Here is a 21,522-nt window from a genome sequence, read left to right on the forward strand (position 1 = left end):
GAACTACTGGCGGGTTCCTGGCGTGTGCACTTGACCTGTAGTATGGCGGGAGTGAGACGTGTGCCAGCGGCACATTACGCTGTATGGTAGATTTAGTCTTTACTAGTATATATTAAAAAAAAAAAAAAAAAGAGGTTTCTGGGCTACACGCTACTTTGATAAAAAGCGTAGACCCACTATTTCTGAGAGTTACGGCCCCCAGAGCTGGCGGAAAACGGACCACCACCAGGTTGGGAAACTGAAGTGGGCAGAGCCAGCAGCCACAGCACCTTTTCAGTCTTAGAATGCTGCAGTTTATTTAAGTCAATAGGTTCACAATAAGACTGATTCAGATGGAATAGTTCACAATGTGTGTAAAATGTACGTAGGCTTAAAAGAGAGAAAAAATATATACAGTTATATAAACAAATAGATAGTTTTTAAAAATAAAGTCTTTAAAAAAACATTAAAGGTAATAAGCCACGTAAAGATGGCTATCACACAGAGAATCTGGATTATGTTGTCTTTGATATTCGTAACTGAAGAAAAACATTTGATTGTAAAAGCTGTTCAGTTATGCCAAAATGTAAATTTTAAAGGTACCTTGATTTCAAAATTTGGATATAAGGATATGTTGCTTTGGAAAAGAGTCTCTGCTTTTGTTTCCACAGAAAGCCAGAGACTATGGATTTATTCCAGATTAAGATGCATCAGGTTTGACCAGCCAAGACCCCCTGAAAGGTCTCCAGTGACACCATGGCCCAGATGATCCAACATCCAGAACAGTTTCAGGTAACTGGCTCAGACGATACACCCTCACGGACTACTCCATAATACTAAAATTTTCTTTGTGTCCCCATAAGATACAGCGCCCCCCTCCAGCAGGAAGTAGTAAGAGAAGCTATGCCCAAATTCCCAAATATACCAAGCTGGCTTTAGAGATGGAATTGGCTCACTCCCCCTCTAAACCCAGACATATTGCTTTAAAAAAAAAAGTGGTTAAGAGATTCTTGTGTCCCAAATCAGAAGAGCCCTCTGGTGTGGGACAGAGAAAAACCAATATTTTTATTTAAAACAGGTTGATTATAAATACAATCTCTTTCTAAAAAAAAAAAAGGGAGGATAGTTTAGATATGATAGGATGAAAGGGTAGATTAATGAACCTACTTTTAAAGGGTAACAACTTGTTTAAAATGTTTTACATTGCTATAGATTTTAGTTTATTGATACAAATTTAAACTTAATTTTGTTACACTGTATATATATTTCTATTCTTGTTTGAGGTATTATGTTTATGTAACTCATTTAAAATTGTAATGGATAATTAAAAAATAGATTAATAGTTAGTCATCTATGATAATCATATTTGTAGCCATGTTAGTTAAGTCTTCTAGGTATACATAGATATATTTCAGATAGATAGGTAGTCTTCAAACACTTCAAAGACCTACAGAATATGGCATTTAAAATGTTTTAAAAATTTAGACTTTCTGGACAGTGAGACATGTCTGCTCCGGACAGCACCAATTTACTTCAGAGAGGAGTATGGGCATGAAAGACACTCCATATGGAGTTTATCTTCACCTTGACAAAAATAGCCATTTGGGCAAGAAACTATTCTTGCCTGGACTGCTTGATCAACTGGACATGCAAGACCCATAGAAAGGTGACCACTGAACTTTGCTTGACAAAATGGTCCTTCAGGTTCTTGCTTTGCAGAGGAAACTGCCAGACATTCTACAGGACACAGAGAAAAATGAATAAGAGACTCTAGGCCTGTGGGCTGAAGACAGATGCCCCAACTTTACAAGAGAACTTTGGATGACTGTCCAGGCTCAGCTGTCTCTGTCTACCCTACAAGACTCCCAAAAGTTGCTTGTGTCCTTCTCCCATTTCTCAGGCAGTATTATATCCTTCTGAGGTCTTTGATGTGGTTAAAGACTAGATACTTACAATTTTCCTTAGTTATAATAAAAGATAAGTGCTGTGGGATGGTCTGTATGTCAAGTGTGTTGCTGATTGGTCAGTAAATAAATCACTGATTGGCCATTGGCTAGGCAGGAAGGATAGGCGGGACAAGCAGAGAAGAGAATTCTGGGAAGTGGAAGGCTGAGTCGGAGACACTGCCAGCCGCCACCATGACAAGCCACATGTGAAGATCCCAGTAAGCCACGAGCCACGTGGCAAGGTATAGATTTATAGAAATGGATTAATTTAAGATATAAGAACAGTTAGCAAGAAGCCTGCCATGGCCATACAGTTTGTAAGCAATATAAGTCTCTGTGTTTATTTGGTTGGGTCTGAGTGGCTGTGGGACTGGCGGGTGACAGAGATTTGCCCTGACTGTGGGCCAGGCAGGAAAACTCTAGCTACAGATAAGTTAGATATAAAACCTTAAACTCACAAATATAAGATAGATAGGATCTCTTCTTTAATATTGTAACTGTAATTCTTGCTTGATAATTGTTTTGTTATATGTAATTTTACTATGTTAAAGTTAAAACCTTCCTTTAAAAAAAAAAAAAGAAGAAAAGGGGAAGTGCTGTGGATATTGCTATATGTAAGTAAACTCTGATTGGCCAATAGCCAGACAGGAAGTATAGGCGGGACTAACAGAGAAGAGAATTGAGGGAACAGGAAGGGAAGGGAGAGACTGCCTGGAGCTGCTGCCAGGACAAGGAAGATGTTAAGTACCGGTAAGCCATGAGCCACGTGGCAAAGTAAAGATTAATAGAAATGGGCTAAATATAAGAGTAAGAGCTAGACAATGACAGGCCTGAGCTAATGGCCAAGCAGTTTAAATAATGTAAGAGTCTGTGTGTTTATTTTATAAGTGGGCTCTAGGACTGGCGGGACTTGGTGGTGGGAGCTGGAGAGAAATTCTCCAGCTACACCTCAGCTCCAAATGGAACCTTGTCTTTTATTTACAATGTTTTTGCTCCCTTTCTATTTGTGCTGCATTTCCTGTCCACCCCAAATTTTATTAAAATAGCACATATGTGCTCATGAAACAAACAACAGTTCATTGTAAACGACGTCAGTATCTGAATGTGGGAGGTGATTTACCATCTTTATCCAACTCCTACATTTTACAGATACACAAACAAAATGGAGGTTAACACTGTCACGTAATAGCAGAGTCAATGATAAAATTCAGGTCTTGTGACTCTAGTGTCGTGAATTTACAACACCAATGCACTACAGGATATATGTAGGTGGTACTATTTTTTAAAGTCTACTCAAAGTCAGCCAATAATTTCTAAAATTACTGTAAGGCTTAAAGAGATAAATTCATATTTGCTATCCCATGTATGGACAACCTTAGGAAAAGCAGAGGGAATACACCATCACTAATTTTCTTTGCCTCTTCCAGTGAGTCTAGAGTATTTGTCACATTAGTCCTTATCTATAAATGAATTAAGCTAGACAAGTATTTCCTCACAATGACAGATATTTGATGGCCATTTGTATCAAATATATGCCTATATAGATAGATACATTCAAACATCTTAGAAATCACCCAATGCATTTAAGAATTATATTCCATTTATATTCAATATAGAAGACAAAGTATCTATCTCCAGTGATCTTATAAAGGAAAGTGAAAGCGGTGTCTTCCTTCATAGCTATCTGTCCAGGACATACCAGCCACATCACATAGAACTTTCGGCACAATTCATCTTTTAAGACAAGATGATTTTTGTTAATTACACACTGATTTAATTACCTATTTTAAAATTCAGAGACCATATATGTGTATATATAAATTATATATAAATGTGGCATATATATGGCACAAAGGTTAAGTTTTTTAGTTGTTTTTGGAAGAGTATAATGATAATCACTGGATAGGATAACCGAGTGGCAGCAGGTGTTTTATTCTCCTTTGTAGTTAAATCACACACATATATAAAAAAAATTCTTGTCCAAGATGCACACTACCATAGATTATCTCATACTATCGTCAAATGCGGGCTAACAAGATCTAGCAAAGGATAATGTAACAAAATCACCTCCATTCCCTTTACTAAATATAACTATCACAAATTATTGGAAATCTTTGCAATTATGGCTTAAAATTGAGCATTCAACTGAGGACTAATAGAGCCCATCACCCTGTTAATCCTTAGATAATTACAAAAATCCTAAATTGCCAGTCTTGTGATTGAAGTAGATACTTAGGGGCAGTAGGGTATCCCTGATCACTAAAGAGATGGAAATTTAAACAAAGGAAGGAGTTTACAGTGTGGGTGAATATTAACAAATGTATAAAAATGGATGTTTACCTCTTTTTATGCTTGTTGACCTTTTTTCTACCAAAATGTCAGTCTCAGGGCTAAATGTACTCCCATTTCTTGGCATTATTTAATTTTCTATTTTTCCTTGAAAATCTTCCATCTGCGCCTTCCCTGCTTTCTGTGAATCTCCAAACAGTCTGTCTTGATGCTTTAAAAAAAGCGACCAATGTTGGATCAATCCCTACTCTTTAAGTTGTTCAAGCATTGGATAATTCTTTTAAAAATTGAATTAATAAAATGCTCAAAAGAGCACATTTCTGAACAAGTTTTATATAGATAGATAAATTATGAAGTTCTAAATTCCATGCCCAATGTATTGAATTTGCATGTTATTGGTGCAATAATTGCAAGTCAACTAGTTCTTGCAGAAATACTTCTGTACATTAAAGATATGAAAACCAGAATAAGAAAGATTCTTTTTCAATATTTATCACTGATTACATGATTAGTATGTTATCACCTTCCATCTAGAAAAAAAGGACTCCCTCTGTGTATTTTAAACAAGAGAGATATGGCATATGGACTTGATTTCACTGTTGACAAAAGAAACCATGCAGCCAAATGGGAAGGTGACAGTTAACTAAAGAATTAATCATGACAAGATGTTGCTAGTACCCAAAGACTGGAGTAATTTAGAAGAATAATTGACGTTTGCAGATCCCTGAATCCAAAGACCTCTCAGAGAATGTAGAACTACGTGACTCTCCATGGGAACTTGAGGTAGAAGACAAACACAACTTTCCCTCTCTTTCCTGATAGTTCTCGTCATACCTTACCAGGTATGGAACGACACAGAATTGGCAAGAGTGCCTTTTAATTGGAGAACACAGAAGAGGGTGGAGGAGGACTGATCATAATCATGGACTGATTGACTCTCATGATTACTGACAGAAATGGTACTAGATAAGATGGTGATTGAGACTATAAATTTATATTGTTCTCTTTTTTGGCCATGAATACTTATCTTCTCCCTATTACTTTACCCAAATAATTCCAATAAATTTGGGAGCTTGGTGGATTCAACCTCCTCTGTCTAACTCGTTCTCTAGTGGTCCTACTTATAGGAGTGAGATTTTCTAAGATATTCTAATCATATTAACCACAACAATAAGTACATATCAGATGTTCTATCTTCTTAATTTCATTATCTCTTTCTGGCATAAAAAGCCATCTGTAGGCAGTGTCAGACTAAGACCCTTCCATTGACTCACACTGCTCTTCAGTGACAAAACTTGCTTTATAAAATACTTGTTCTCAATAACTTTGCCACCTGCCTCCAAAGACTAAGTTAATAAGGACTTACCTCTTTTATTAAGTCATCCATGATTCCCCTAGCCTTCTCAACCTCTTCCAACAGTTTTTACAATATTGAAGCATTAACCATACTACTTAGGAGCTAATAACTTGCTATCCCATCATTAACTAATAATTGTTTCATGCCCATTATTCTTAGAACATGAATATGTTGTGAGCACTTAATTAAAATGACTCTACTCTATACCACTCATGAAAGCTCTGTATCTTTTGGACTTATACTGATAATGGGCTTTTAGTACTTGCTTAGTTTGTATGTGTTCACTATGCCTAACAGCTACGGTTTGATACCTACTGCTCCCATCTACTGCAATAGAATTAGCTTATCCTTCCATTTCATCTTCCTGTCTACACGTTTCCATTGTACTTTTGGCTCCTTGGATGATGTAATAGTTGCTAACACTTGTCCGGTGCTCCCTTGTATTCCCTTTGGATATATCCTTTCTCTTCTCCTAGCCTATAATGACCCATAAAGCTGTGAAGTACATTACCATATTGTAAGCCTTCTATGTATCTCTGACCTGGACAATGTAGCTCTGAAATGAACAAAAATTGAATATGATAATTTTCTATTGAAATCAGAAGTTATAATATTTACATATAGTAGATAAAGACTATAAGCTTAGTAGATGAATTAATAATAAAAAACATAAATTCCAAAACTAAGAAAAATTAGAATAACTTAAAAATATTGTCTTTCCTTAGAGTGTAAGTATAATGCATCCCCTAAACCTAAAATGTTCAAGGAACATTGTGTAAGAAGGGATGGCATATTGTATGAACCAGGGACAAGGGCATTTGCTGTGAGGTAATATTTTCTATGTATGACAAGAAACTTAAATCCAGGAATCAACAATATTGTTGCCTAAGCAAGACCTGAAAAATGACATCAGTTGGCATGCTTGTATAGATACAGGAATTCTCACAAGATTTCACCTCTAGATGAAGAGATGCAAGGAATTCATGGTTGCTGAAGGAAGAAGAGTGAATCTTCTACAGGGAGGAGCCCCCTGATAGGTTATCCAATAGCTTAAATATATATGAGCAATAATAAAAAAAGCCAGCAGCTTGTATAGCAATGATAATGAAAGAGGAGGAGGCCATGAAAACATTAGTATAAGAGTAAACTGAATTTCAAGTAATATATGAAAAGAAAATCATAATCTACTGATGTCTAGTGTCTCATACTGCAGTAATATAACTTCAGTTTATAGTTTCAAATTCTTTCCCAATGAAAACTCTAAGCAGCAAAACTAAAACAAGAGAATATGTTAATTTCCTTTTTTGTTCCTCAGATGCATTGTGGTTAACATGCTAAGTAATTTCAGGAAAGAAGGATAACATGAACTGGAGCATGGAGCTTAGACCAACTGCATATTAGCTGGCCGTGTGTTGATTTCCATGTCTTGAAACAGAAGGTTAACACAAGAGATTTTCAAGTCCATGGTTTTAGGCAGAATCAACATTCTCCTTAAAAAAAGTGTGTTCTTTCTACTAGAAGTAATTTACCTACTCTTTCCTTAGAATTGACATTTTTATCAAATTGATACGTATTTGTAAGCTCAACTATATTTCCAATTGGCAAAATTTGAACTTTCATGAGAAGGAAAGGCTAACAGTTTCCAAAGAAGAGGATGTGGTAATAGGAGAGCAAGGGGCAGACTTGTAGGAGAGAGAAGGTACAGAAGAGGAAACCAAACAAGGAGCTGGAGTAAGTACTACCTACTTCACAGTAGTGCCGCAGATTCCTTTGATTGCCAGCTGAACAGGCTCAAATGACTGTCCATACAACACATTAAAGAAAAAGCTGTTTCACCATTTCATCTTGAAATACAGAATACAGTACAGAAATCTTGAAGTAGTATCACAGACACCTCTAGCTCTATTATCCCCATGATTAGAACCCAGATGTTTCAGAAGTTACCTTCATTCTTTGTTGGGAGGTCTTGAATCATGTGCAACACAACCACACAAACCACCAAAGGCATGCTCCTCTCCCCTTCTCTGCCACCACCTGTTCTGTCTTGCTCTCACTCTTCTCACTGTCACTCCTGCTCTCTCTGGAGCTGTGCCTCTGAATGTCCTCAAATAGAAAGCATACTTATTTGTATAACCACACCCCACCCATATTCCTGTCCATGTTGTATACACACTCAGATATATACATAGACCTGCATGAGTATTCGTATACTTTTCTTCAACAAAAGCCATGTGCTTCTGGTTTCTCTCCTCAAACTCTAATGACATTGTCCTTTTGGGAAATCAACATAGTTACTCTTGTTTACTCTAGAAACTCATTATTACCACTTCTTTAATTTCAACATTTCTTTATGAGTTTTTTCACGGATCTCAGCCAGCCCCAGCACAAAATGCCTCTCACATTAGCTGCCATGTTTGATGTTCATTTTGAAGTAAGCCCAAGAGAATCACCGTTAATAGCTAATTGTTCAAAACTATACTGTACATTCTTTTCCTGAGACATACTTAAAATAGAACTCTTGAAACTGAGTTCAGTAAATACCTATGCAGATTTCTGTCTTCTACCTAGGGTGAAGAAAGTAAAAATAAGCAACAATCCCATCTGCCAGCATCACATCAAAACAAAACACCAGACAATCTGCAAGTTGACAGTTGTTTTGATTCCACCAGAGAGCTGAAGCAGAGCAAATAGCTAGCCCCAAATGCAGGAGCCCTCTAAGGAGAGGAAGTATGCAATCACATACTTACCCTGGTAGATGCTGTTGTACACTGCATGCATTGACAAGGACAAATCATTTTCATTTTCAACAAATTTGTAAGACAGCATGTGACCTAGCGTGATAATATATCCTCTGCTGACAGATGCAAGGAAAATTTGTACATGCTGCAAGGCCCCTTACCCACTCAGAAGAAAGTTCAGGGGCAGTGCGTGAAAAGTGACAATGCACTGTGATGCAGCACCTACTCTGGGCAAAGTCTAGAGCCCAGGACACTTCTGCCCTGCAGGACAAATGGCTTTAGACAGATATCGAAGAAAGACAGCAGCTTCTATCACTGTAGGTCTCAAGTGAAGAAGTATGGAGGGTGGGGAAGGAAACAGCTAAAAGCTGTTCCTTTGAGGGAATACAGGTATCTATCTGTCACCATTGGTGGGTAGATCACTGTCTCCTGCCATTGGAATCTGAGACAGAACCTTAGAACTAAGAGGTGTAGGAGCTGAGAGCCATTTATTCCTTCATTTCCAAGCCATCAAGTGTTCGTTTGCTTGTTTGTTGGTTTGTTACTGTGCTGTCTAGATGTTGTGAACTTGACACAAATCAAGACTCATCTGAAAAGAGAAACCTTAATTGAGGCGTTGTTTCTATCAGATTGCCAATAGCCAAAGTCTGTGAGGGATTTTTCTTGATTAATGACTGATATGGAAGGATCTAGCCCATTATGGGCAGTGCCAACCCTAGTCATGTGCTCCTGGGTTATATGGGGGAAAAAAGAGCAAGCTGAACAAACCATGCAGAGCTGTCCTATCAGCAGCATTCCTCCATGGTCTGTCCCTCTGCTCTTGCCTCCAGGTTCCTGACCTGCAGAAGTTTGTGTCTTGTCTTCACTCTGTGATGGATTAGGACTGTAACGTGATTGAGACTTATAAGTCAAGTAAACCCTTTGCTTCTAGAGTTGATTTTGGTCATGGTGCTTATCAGCATCATAAAGCAAACTAGGACAGCTTCTATGCCTCCTCCTAATGCTACACTTGGTTTCCATTATCATTGCTGATGCCCAGACATATTTTTTCTAAAAACACACTCTTATTTTTCTCCTAGTCATGGTATAAGATTAAGCTTTTTGACTTTTTGAATGGCTGCCAATGAATGGGGTTTAGACAATCCTTTTACTGCAGGGCTTTAAAAAAAAAAGACAATAAATAGAGAAAGAGGAAAAAATATTAGAGGATTAAAAATTCAACAGCCTTCAGCACTTGGCTGTGTGTTTTCTTCTGTGAGCCTTCCTCTAAGTCTATATTTTTTAACATTAGCTTGCTTGGAATTGGAAAAAAGAAGATAATAACTACATAGGGTGAAAATCTCCTGCTCTCAATAATTGTTCCATTTGCCTTGTTCTTAGGTAGCAGATTTAGAAATGCAGAGGTAAAGGGAATAGACCCTAGCATTTGCATGTGGCTGAGGGGTGTGATTTCTCTGCCAGGGTCCTATGAATCCATTTGCAAAGAGCAGCGCAGGGCGCCAGCCTTTCTACAGTCCTCTCATCTTCATGTGTCCCACCTTGCAGCTCTCCTGGGGCTTGCTGGAAGACACTCATGGTCCTCTTGTACTTGTCTTTTAATCTTCCCTTCTATCATCCATCCTTCCATTCTGCAAGCCACTGAGGGATTTTCAGGAAACAAGCTGGACATAACTTCACACTCATTGTACTACGTTAAATAAGAACAATGACATTTCCAGATCCCCACAGTAATGAATAAAAAAAAAGAAGAGATAATTATGCTTATATTGTCTTTCTGATTAATCCCCCAAAGTCCCCTAAGCATTCAAACCCCCAAGAAACTACTTTCAAAGTCAGAAAAGGGCAGACATAGAAGAGAAAGGCTAAGGGGTTACATCCCTAGGGAATGCTATACCCCAGTGGTTTCATCATGCTTAGGAGGCTTAGCAGGGAATTTTGATATAGTCTGCTTTCTTTTTATTTTCTTTTTTCTTGCTATTGGCTGTGGAGCCAGTATTCCCTGAATGAGCACTAACATCTCCTTGAAGTTGACAGTGACTTTTTTCTGTAGCTGGCATCATAAGTTTTAAGTGATAACCAAGATCCCCCTTCCTCCTTCCCTCCCTGATTCCTTTGTCACCAAATTTTTAACACCTTTGTATATGAAATTCTTTGTCTTTCTAATACCAGTTGATTAAAAACAAGGGAGGGGATCCCAAAGCGAACAAAACAAAAACTTTCTGTAAGTTAAGAGGTATCTATGCCATTCCATCTTGGTTTTAATCAGCTGACATTTCACGGTAGCACAATTTATCTATCATGATAAAACTTAGGAGCAGGTGCCAAGGTGGGCAGTGGGTATCCTGAAATTAGTGGGTATACTGAAATTAATGAGTGCTGAATATTTAGCCCTAGATGAAACACCTATAACATTTCCTTCACCCAAGACCCAGAGGACATCAAAGAATAAGTGAGGGGAAGTGGGAAAGAATTAAAGATGGGGAGGAGTACCACAAAACATTGCCATCCAAATATGGCATGGCCATTGCCATCATGAACCCATGCAGTGATGGAATCTGCAGAACACTGGGTCTTTCAACATTCCATCATGGGTGCAAGAGGTGCATGAAGTATCATCCCTTCTGAGGATTATTGAGTATTAATGCTTCCTAGAAGAAAGGGCCTTGCTTTCTTTAGTCATGTAGCCACTGGGAGCCTAGTTGGAAGAAGGGGCTCATAGGGAAAGGAAGGACAATAACAGAGGGAAAACAGGTAAACATAGCTATAGTGCATTGCATATGTGTATTAAACTGTCAAATATAAAGAACTTGAAAGTACCAAAGGGGATTTCCAGGTCTGTGATTCTTAGAGGCTATTTTAATGGCTGAAAAATATAAACAGGACTGCTTTTCCTGAAGCACAATTTTCAAACTGCATAGTTCTGAAGAATTACTTATCTATTTTATAAAAACAAAACAAAACAAAACAAATGAACAAACCCATAAAATGTTAGTGTTCTAAAAACTTCACTTCCATAATTTTTAAACATTTCCAAATATTACTTTCATTTATGAACCTTTTCTGAAAAAAATGTTTTAGTGTCGTTGTATGGAACATTTGCTTTGCATGGGAATCTCTTCTCCAATATTTCTGGCAGGTATTTTTTCAGCCTCAACTCAAAAGATATGAGTTAATGAAACAACAAGAGTTTTCTTGAGAGATCCAGTTCATTTTATGGACAATTACTACTGTATGAACTTCTTTATAAGATAAAAATTACTTGGCTATTGTTTTCTGGTGATGTTTCCACAGCCTCTATATATGCGCAGAATAAATATTATCATTTTTTCCACATTACAAAAATCTCTAATGTCACCAACCTTTCCTCTCTTCCTCATACTTTGAAACCTTCCAAGACATACTTTTTCTGTAATGATGTTCTCTCTTCGTCTCTAAGATTTTAGACTCTTCTCATATGCTTACCTTTCTTTACTGTCTTACAGAAAGTAGAAATATATAGATTTGAGCACAAGTCCCCAAATATAATCAGGTTCATATAGACAGTTTATACACTCTTTAACCTGAGCAGGAAAGGTCACAGTAGCATAGCAAGCATATCACAATGGCATTTCACAGTCACCCAAAGTCACCTAATGTAATTGAATGAAGCTAAATGAATGCATAGACTTTTGTGAGCCATGGTGATGATGGGTACATCAAATGCAAAAATAAAGATACTTTTGACAGTTGCATAATGTGTTAATGTAGTAGAATCTCACACTTATGTATTCCAGAATATGTAGAACCATTAAAAACCAGAAAAAGATAATTTTAAGTATTTGTTTTGGGAATATTAGCATTTACTGTTGAAAAGCTACTATCACCAAAGTTTTCTTGGGTAATTAATAATTTATTAATAGTTTGAACAAAGTCTTGTTGATATAAACACATGGTGACTATGATCTCTATAGGAAATGAGTCTATGCTTATCTGGTTACAAGCATTGACTGGATCTGGATATTTAGCCATAAAGTCTTCATAGGTGTAACAATACTTGAGGTGGGTCTGAAAAACTGGGGATAATATGACAAAACATGGCCCAAAAAGAAAGTTTCAGCAGGAGTCAAAAGCATAAAGATGGGACAAGATAGGACATGTCAGGTGAGTCCACAATTATTGGGAGCCAGAAATAATATACATGGGGAAAGGATAAATCTTTCCATTCTAAATGACTTTGGTTGTCCTGAACAGGATGGTCTTTCTACTAGGAAAATATGTATCAAATAAAGACTATCATCACAGAAGTGACATGAGCCAGGTATGGCTCTCAAGAGCTAATTTTGAGGGCAGTGTGAACAACAGCTGAGATAAAGGGAAAGCAAAGGCAATAGAATTAGCTACAAGACTTCAACAAGAGTCCAGAAATACTCTTGTGTGTACACACATTCACACATATAACAGTGATGGGTAGATTATAAAAATACAGGTTCAAATGTACCTCATATCTGTTCCACTGAAAACATGCAAAATTTTCTCCACTAACACATGCATACATGCTTTGAGACGAACTAGTGATGAAAGCACAGCAAAGAGTTGCTATAGTCTAGGTTCATTCGATTTTATCTATCTTTTATTGACTGACTGATTGATTGATTGATTGATTGCAAGAAGGTTTGTTTCTACATCATTTTAAATTTGTTCATTGAAAATTTTGTGCATTTTTACAATATATTTTGATCATATTCACCCATTGTTATCCAGACTCAACCGGCCCTATTAGCCTCTAATCCTCTCTTCCAATTTCATATACTCCAATTGTTGTTGTTGTGGTTGTTTCTTATAACCTCTTGAGTTTAATTAGTGCTACCAGTGTACACACATATCATCACTGAAGCATGAGCAAACTCCTAGAAGCCTTGTACCTAAAGAAGAGTGGGTTTTTTTTTCCCTCTTTTAGCAAATCATCCACTGTCAATATCTCTTCTGCCATCTGTGTTGGATTTCAGCTGGCTTGCTATTGTGCAGGTTCTTGAACAAGTAACCAGAGCCATGTCATGGCCTAAAGTCAGCATTTTATAACTCTGTCTTCATCTGACAGCTCTTATCTTCTTTCTGTGGGCTCTTCCATGATGTTTCCTAAGCCTTGGATGGGGAGAGCTATAGGTGATTCATCCACAGCTCAAAACTTAGTTACTGGCACTTGACACTCTGCATAACCTTTACCCACAGCCCAAAGAAGCTTCTTCATCAAAATTGAGAGCTGTAAAGATCTATTGGTATAAGCATAAAATATTTAGAAGGAAACTTGACAGCCTCACTATTTCACATAAAGGCAGTAGGTTCCTCTTAAGGCCTATGATGTTCCTAGTCGTAGACTTTTGACTAAGTTTACGTACTAGGAATGAAATTTCTTTTGTGCAGTAGACCTCATGTCCAAGACAAAAGTGGTTAATTATCTTCATTAGTATCATGCCACTGTTGCACAAGTGGGTACATTTGGCCAGGTATACCTTATTTTGTGTAGTATCCAGTTGTGGATAAAACCACTGATGTTTGTTCTTTTCTATCAGCCTATATAGCACTTTGTGGCACTCTTCAGTCTAGACAGTAGGCAAAGTTTCCTGGTCAGTTGAGACTGATTTCTCTGTAGTAAGATCCTGTTGTAGAAAACACCATTCACTTTTATCATCTTGCTGTGGTTGGCAACCAAGAGCAATGAGAGTAGCCTATGATGTTTGGGATCTTTCACTGTCCTCCCTGACCAATAATTCATAAGGAAGTATCCTATGCCTAGCACAGATATTTTCATTTAATGAACCATGTATTGAGGGAGCAGTATTGTCTGCTCATACTGGGCACATCTGTTCAAACTCATTTTATTAATATATATTTTAATTAGATTATGAATTAGTAGAATTTTATTAAAATTTTCAAACATTCCTAGTTTGGGTTAACCCATTCTCTATCCTCTGTTCTCTCCTATCTCCGTACCCCCATCCCCACTTATACCTTTAAGTTTTTAATTTGCTTCTCAAGCAAATACATGGGAGACACATAATTCAAACTGATTCAGTACCAGGATTGTATAAGGCGTCTCTCGCCTTGTACTGAATTTATTTCCTTCAGTAGTTGTTGCACCTGTGTTCAGGTGGCTCTTGAATTATGCAAATCACTAAGATCTTCAAAACAATGTGCTATTATAGTAATGCATTTGGGAGTATTATGAGTTTTTTTCTATAATTCAATGTTTGTAAAGAATCTAGCATACTCAAATTCATAGAAGCAGAAAGAAAACTATTTTCAAGGTACTGCGGAAGAAGAAATTGGGAAGATTAATATCTTAAATTGTATAAAGTTCCAAAATTTTAAAGATAATCTTAAGAATCCACCACACAGAACAGTCTCTCTAGTAAACTTTTCTGGATGCATGTAAGATAATGTGTGCACTAAGTTTGCTGAGGGGATGCAGATATTTTGTTTTTTCATAACTCTTACTGAGACAGAATTATCAATAACCTAGTGCAGTACACATCTTCTGATGTAGGTAAATGATCCAGAGAAAGAGGCCAAATTGAAAGCACCTAAGAACCCTACAAGAGAAAACTATAACTGTTTCTTAGGAAAAACAATTATTATGTCACAACTATACTCTCCACATGGACAAGTGGTTCCTTTTTATGTAATTATACTACAATCAAAAAAATAAGGAAAATGATAAATTAGGAAATGGGTTCAATGAAATTACTGAGGGAAAGCATATGAATTTGAGTCAAATATTTGTAAGCACATAGTATTCTGCCATGATTAGTATATATCTACACAGAACTCTAAGATGTTAAGAATGACAAGAGGCAAAATGAGGAGAAATTAAGTTTTAATTGTTTATCAAAATACATTTAAAAGTAGAAAGGTTAGTTTAAGTTAGTATTAGCATTGTTTCCCTTTTAATTATCAGATGTGTCTATTTTACAGGAGAAAAAATAGAATTATTAACACTTGCACATTTACTGTGAAAATGAAGTTTATCTCAGAGGTTAGCAGCCCAGTGTCAGCATGCAAATGAGGCTAGAGTCAAATCAAAGATATATCCATTCTCCACCCTTCTGGCTGCCTTTTTCTTTCATACTCTAGAAGGAAATAAGGCACTGGTTAAGAGCTCAGACTATGGAGGCTATTCAGGTTTAAATTTCATCTCCAATACTTCTATAATTCTTTGGTGTTACTTTATTTCTAAATATTTTTATTTTGAAATGAGCTTATTTTTAGGTTACTGAGATATGCTATTGACGTACACCAAGAGCCTGTGAGTACTGAGAACATTCTAGTAAACACAGAACAGCAAATAATATTGGAAAAACCTACATACGATAGCAAATGATGGGGATAGAGGACAAGAGAAGCAGAGATAAAGGAATGCTGGGAAGCTTGGTGTGCCATTAAATAGGACAGAGAGCACTGAAGAGGGGGATATGAGGTACTTGACTGAGGGGAGAGGGTATTTTATATAGGATAAAAGACTTAAAGCCTTTGCCTGGTCTGGTATAGTTAACAGAGAGCAGGAAGCAGTGTTTTTGTAGTACTGGAGGAGGAAGGGATTCAGGAGAGAAGGCCAGATAGGCTTGTATGGCCAATTCACTTGGATTTCCAGAATACTTGATGATCTTTGGCTTCATGGACCAAATGTATTTCAGCAGAACAGTGACAAGCGCTACATTAATGTCCACCTGTTCCTGCATTGCACGTTAAGCATGTGCTAAACCAGAATTTCCTGTTTACTGTAGTTACAGTCCACCTCTTCTCAGCCCAAAAGTGGTGTCTGTCCCACATATCCATCATGCCTGGGTAATAGCTACAGATCATCCAGCTTGATACCCACTGTGCCCTATTTACATCACTCCCAATTCCTCATCTCTCTGCTAGTTTTCCCTCAGATAAACTCACTTCTCCAAAGTGGCATTGTTTTCTAGGCCTTGGACTTAACGAGTTAGTAGTGCTGATGTGCATGTGTGTTGTGATGTCTTCTATTAATTCTATAATGGCTTTTAGGAAGCTAAAAAATGATAAAACTGTCTTACCATAGCAGTAAATAGACCATATCATTATTGAAATAACTACTGGCTCTACCATGTGGTTTTTTTTTTTTTTTCATATTTGAAACTCCGTGCTTTGGTACTGCACATGCATAGATAGTTACAGAAACAAGATTTGCTCTTTGTGCATTGCAAGCTTATGCACACAATAGGCCCATACAATAGATTCTTCCTGAGGGCCAGTAAGACAGCTTAGCAGACAAAACTGCCCAGCCTGATCATCTGAAGTTTATCCTTGGGGTTCATATGGTGGAAGGAGAACTGACTATTACAAGGTATCCTCTGTGGCTTATGTGTACTAATGTGCACATGCATTCCTGCACACACACACACCACACACACACACACACACACACACACACACACACACACACACACACATCCAGGCATGCATACACAAATAAAAATAGGTAAATAAATAAACATAATAAAATTTCTATCTGAGCATGAAACCATTGATCAAGCTTTTGTTTGAAGGCTAAAAGTAGATCTCTAATTACAAATAGGTCTGTAATTATTATAGGGAAGTAAAATACATCCACTCAATAGTACAAATGAACTAGTTTAAACACATAAACAATGACCAGAAAGATGTGAAAATCACCTGGGTTTGGTGGGCCACACCTGTAATCCCTGCACTCTGGAGGTTGTAAGAGGAGAGTTGTCTTGCATTCTAGGCCAGTTTGGGGTAAATGATGAGTTTGAGGTGGCTACAGTGAAGAGTAAAGTCTTTTCTCTCTCTCTTTCTCTCTCTCTCTCTCTCTCTCTCTCTCTCTCTCTCTCTCTCTCTCTCTCTCTCACACTCTCACACACACACACACACACACACACACACACACAATGTAAACATTGAACTGAAAAACAAAACTTGTAAGTAATGACACATATGCAAATATTTTAATATAAAACATCTCTGGTGTTGTAAATATAATTAATAAAAAGTATACACCAAAATATAAGTGGCAAACTAAATTTTTGATGAGCTTTAGAGAATTGCAAGCAGTCCTCCTCCCAGCCAGTAGATTTCAGGAAATATTGAAAACAAAATTTCATTCTAAATTTTAAATATCTAGAACAAGCTAGGTAGGAACAGGATAAATATGGAGGGCATACCATGCCAGAGGGGAGTTAACTTCATCTGGGTGTAAGCATGCCACAAGAGTGCAGGGATAAATCCCTAAATTGGAGGTACTGGATCCTAACAAAGAGCATCAAAGGAGGCTTCCATGTTCTCTTCTCAATGCTTCCAGGAAAGACATAACCTTGGCCAACGATGTTTGGGGATCTCACTTGAGGACAAAATGATTACTCATCAGAACTTTAATACATGGTTTTAGGTGAATGAATCCAGGGCTCTTCGAAGGATGGAAATATAGCGTGAAAATAAGAGTGGTTACGGTTTGGTACTATCTCTATCCATAATCCTACCTACATGAGTAATTGGATGCATCTTTCCTTTCAGAGTTCTATCCAGGATGCAGATAACTTTTGGACTGATAAATGTTATTTTCACTAAACTTTATTAAAATTGGGGAATAACAAAATTGAAATCTTAAGCCATGAATTCCCTCTTAGCATAGGCATGTATTCTATGACTAGGAATTTGAAACTTCAAAATTCATTCCAACATACAAGATAAACTGGATTAAATTAGGCAAACATGGGGTCTGTGACCTCTAAGGGCATCAGAGATTCATTAAGTAAGAATCTGAGAGTCTTTCATCCTTGAAAACTGTGTACAATATGTTGTGTGTCTGTGCACTTTCTGATTAAGTCCGAAGTGTCCTAGTCCTTTAGCTCCTCAAGTCTGGTATTAACCTCCTGTCTTCAATACTCCTAAAGTCTCTCTTGCTTCCTCAGACAAAACTGCTCCTCTCTGGAATGCATTATGGCTATGCTGCTCCTCCTTCACCCACTTCCTAATCTAATGGCAAAATCACTTTCTAAGTACAATTCAGTTCTAGATAAGCCCATGGATTACCCTCTGGTGGATTCACAGATCCCATACCATGAAGAGAATTTTCTTTACTGCAGTCTTATTACTAAAAAAAATCGTAAATTTTTTGTCTGGTACAACCTGGCCAGCCACAAAAGGTCTCTACTTCTTCCAGCTGACTTGACATTCTATGGTCTTTTGAACTTCTTTCTCCATAGTCATTTCTTTTTTTTTTTTTTTTGGTTTTTCGAGGCAGGGTTTCTCTGTGTAGCTTTGTGCCTTTCCTGGATCTCACTCTGTAGACCAGGCTGGCCTCGAACTCACAGAGATTCACCTGCCTCTGCCTCCCGAGTGCTGGGATTAAAGGCGTGCGCCACCACCGCCCGGCTTCCGGCTTCCATAATAATTTCTTGCAACATACTCCCTCAGTGCTCAATACTTGTGTCTCTTTTCTGTTCATTTTTGAAGGATCAGCTCCAGAGTCATCTGCTCAAAAAAAAAAAAAAAAAAAAAACAACCTTCATACAGTTTGCCACAATGTATTACAATTATTCTCTCCCTCCCCTCTTCTATCTTAGTCTACTTATTCAACTGTAACAAAGTAATAGGTGATTTATAAGTTACAGAAGCAAGAAGTCTGCAATTAAGGTATAAATGTGGTTGTTTCTGATGAAGGTTTGGGTGCTGGTTTCTCAATGAATCTTTGCATGACCTAAAAATAGCTATCTGCAGTCTCTTTTATGAAAGTAATAATGTCATTCATCTTCATGGCCTAAACACCTCCCAAAGTTCTGTCTCCAAATACCACAATACTGGAAGCTCTCTTGTCTACAGTCTGGGTTATTTCCCTGATCAAGTTCCCAACACTTCACCATCCTATTACAATTGTGTCTCCTTGTTCTGTGGCAGGTGATACTGACATTGCTGTTCATGTGTACACGGGACAGATTGAGCCACCAGGCCAGTCCTTCTAGTCTGATTTTAAATACGAAGTATTTGTTGCAGCTCTTCCATGTGCTAAGGAATTTGTTCAATGCAGAAAATGCAGTAGTGAGCAAAAAGTCATTCTTTCTCCTGTGTTAATTGATGAGAAAATCATGTGCTTTATCAGCTAAAGGATGAGTTCAAACAACCTAAAAAGAGAATATAGATAGTCTGGCCTGTAATTTCAGTAAACTTAGTTAAGAACTAGGTATCTTAACACATGAACAGTTAGTCATATGGTGGCTGAACAGATTGCTAGCAATTCATGGAGTCAAGAATCTCATGAAATGGAATCAACCTTTCACTACCCCTGGTATGTTGCTTAAGAACACCTGGAAGAATGAAGTCTCTTAGTTCAAAGGAAACACATTTATTTCACTGTGTATTTATCTACCCATGAGCACTTTCATGGGTAGCTTTCTGAGCTAATAAGTAAATGAATGAATGCTAAATAGGGAGTGGGGAATTCTTAGCAAGGAGTTACAAAATAAAGCCTGTCCCACTCTAAAAAGCCCAAACAGATTTTTTTTTTCTATAGAGAGATTACAGTTAATTAGCTCCCAATTTGCTTCAAGTAACAGAAGGGATTTAAGAGTTTATGGTAATAATATGCAAAAGGTTGAAATGCCTTTGAAACATATGCTAAAGTTTGCCCCTGAACAGAATGTAAGATGCTATTGGTGCTACTGATGCATAAGGGGAGGGCAGATGTGGGATAGGGAGTGCCCTGAGCTTCTGAAGTACATAGGAAGGCAGCTGCCAGTGACTCCCAAGGATACAAATTTAGATGCAGGGTTATAGTAAGCTATACTCAGGCTGCACTGTCCTAGGTGGAAATACCCCATAGCCATGGTCAAGGTAGACAGGTGAAACTGCATAAATTTTCTAACAATAGTAGCTAAGTCTTCATGGAAGCTTAATACATACTAGCCTCACTTTTTGAAGGGTTATATGAATTAACATAGTAATCCTTAGGAGAACCATACAATGTAGGTATAATTACCTTTATTTTGTGAATGAGGAACCAGAGACACAGAGAAGTTAAAGAACTTTCTCAAAGCCTCATGAGTAGTAACAGTCAGAATTAAAACCCAGGCAATTGCCTTCCAAACTCTATACTCCTTGTAAATATACTGCAGTGTGTTCTCTCCAGTTCATACTCCAAAAATTTACTGCAAGTCGACTGTGTTAAGAGCATTAGGACCATTTTAAGACATTTCTTGTCACACAGAAGTACCCATGTTGCTTTTCTTGTACATGTTTTTTTCTGATAAGGCATCAACAAACAGTTATTCGCCAAATAGAGTACCCACAACAGACCAAAATAACTATTCTACCTAAGTCTAGCTCAGTGAACCAATGAGTGTATTAAGGTTACTTGCAGGAGCATGGATGACTCAAAGGCTATATTACCCCAAATCCCATTTTAGACAGAGTGATGACTCCTAAAAGGTAGATCCCTAGATCTCCCTGCATGGACCGATGGTGGGCTTGCCAAACAGTCTCTTTTCCCCAGTAGTTGTTATTACTTAGATAAAATTGGGGAGGAGCTTTCTGAACCTTGTAAATTTCAAGAAACTCCTGAGACTTGTGAGTTATTTCTTTTGATGAGCCTTATAAGTTTTATTCATTTCTTGAATTTTAAGGAGCCTTTCTATAGGATAATGTTTCAGTTCAGAGGACATTGCTGCATAAAAGCCTTGAACAGTTTTTCTGTTTTTCTCTTGTCTGATGCCTAATTCTGACATCTATTTTTTTCTTTCTAATCTGAATTTCCCTTGGTCAAACTGAGTCACAGCAATCTTAAGCATAATATGTCAATTTCTCTCTCTCTTTTTCTTTCTCTTTCTTTCTTTCTTTCTTTCTTTCTTTCTTTCTTTCTTTCTTTTCTTTTGTGTTCAGTCTCACTATGTATCCCAGGTTGGTTTTTAAATTGGATCCTCCTGGGCCAGGTTTCCAAGTGTTTGGGTGACAGATGTATGCTACTGTACTCAGTTAATTAGCTGCTTTCCTGCCCAGTTCATTCAGATGACTATTGGGATAAGCAGGAAGAAGAAAAGGCTGCATATGCACAGTGGTGACTTATGCAATACCGGATGGAGCACTTTTGGGGACTCAAAGTCTCCACACAGCAGTATAGGCATAGGGTGATGAACATGAAGTACTATTAAAAAAACAAGAAACCTGGAGATGTTAAAAGCACTTACATCACAGCCATGTATTT

This window comes from Peromyscus eremicus, chromosome 19, assembly GCF_949786415.1.
Source record: "Peromyscus eremicus chromosome 19, PerEre_H2_v1, whole genome shotgun sequence".
Taxonomy (NCBI): domain Eukaryota; kingdom Metazoa; phylum Chordata; class Mammalia; order Rodentia; family Cricetidae; genus Peromyscus; species Peromyscus eremicus.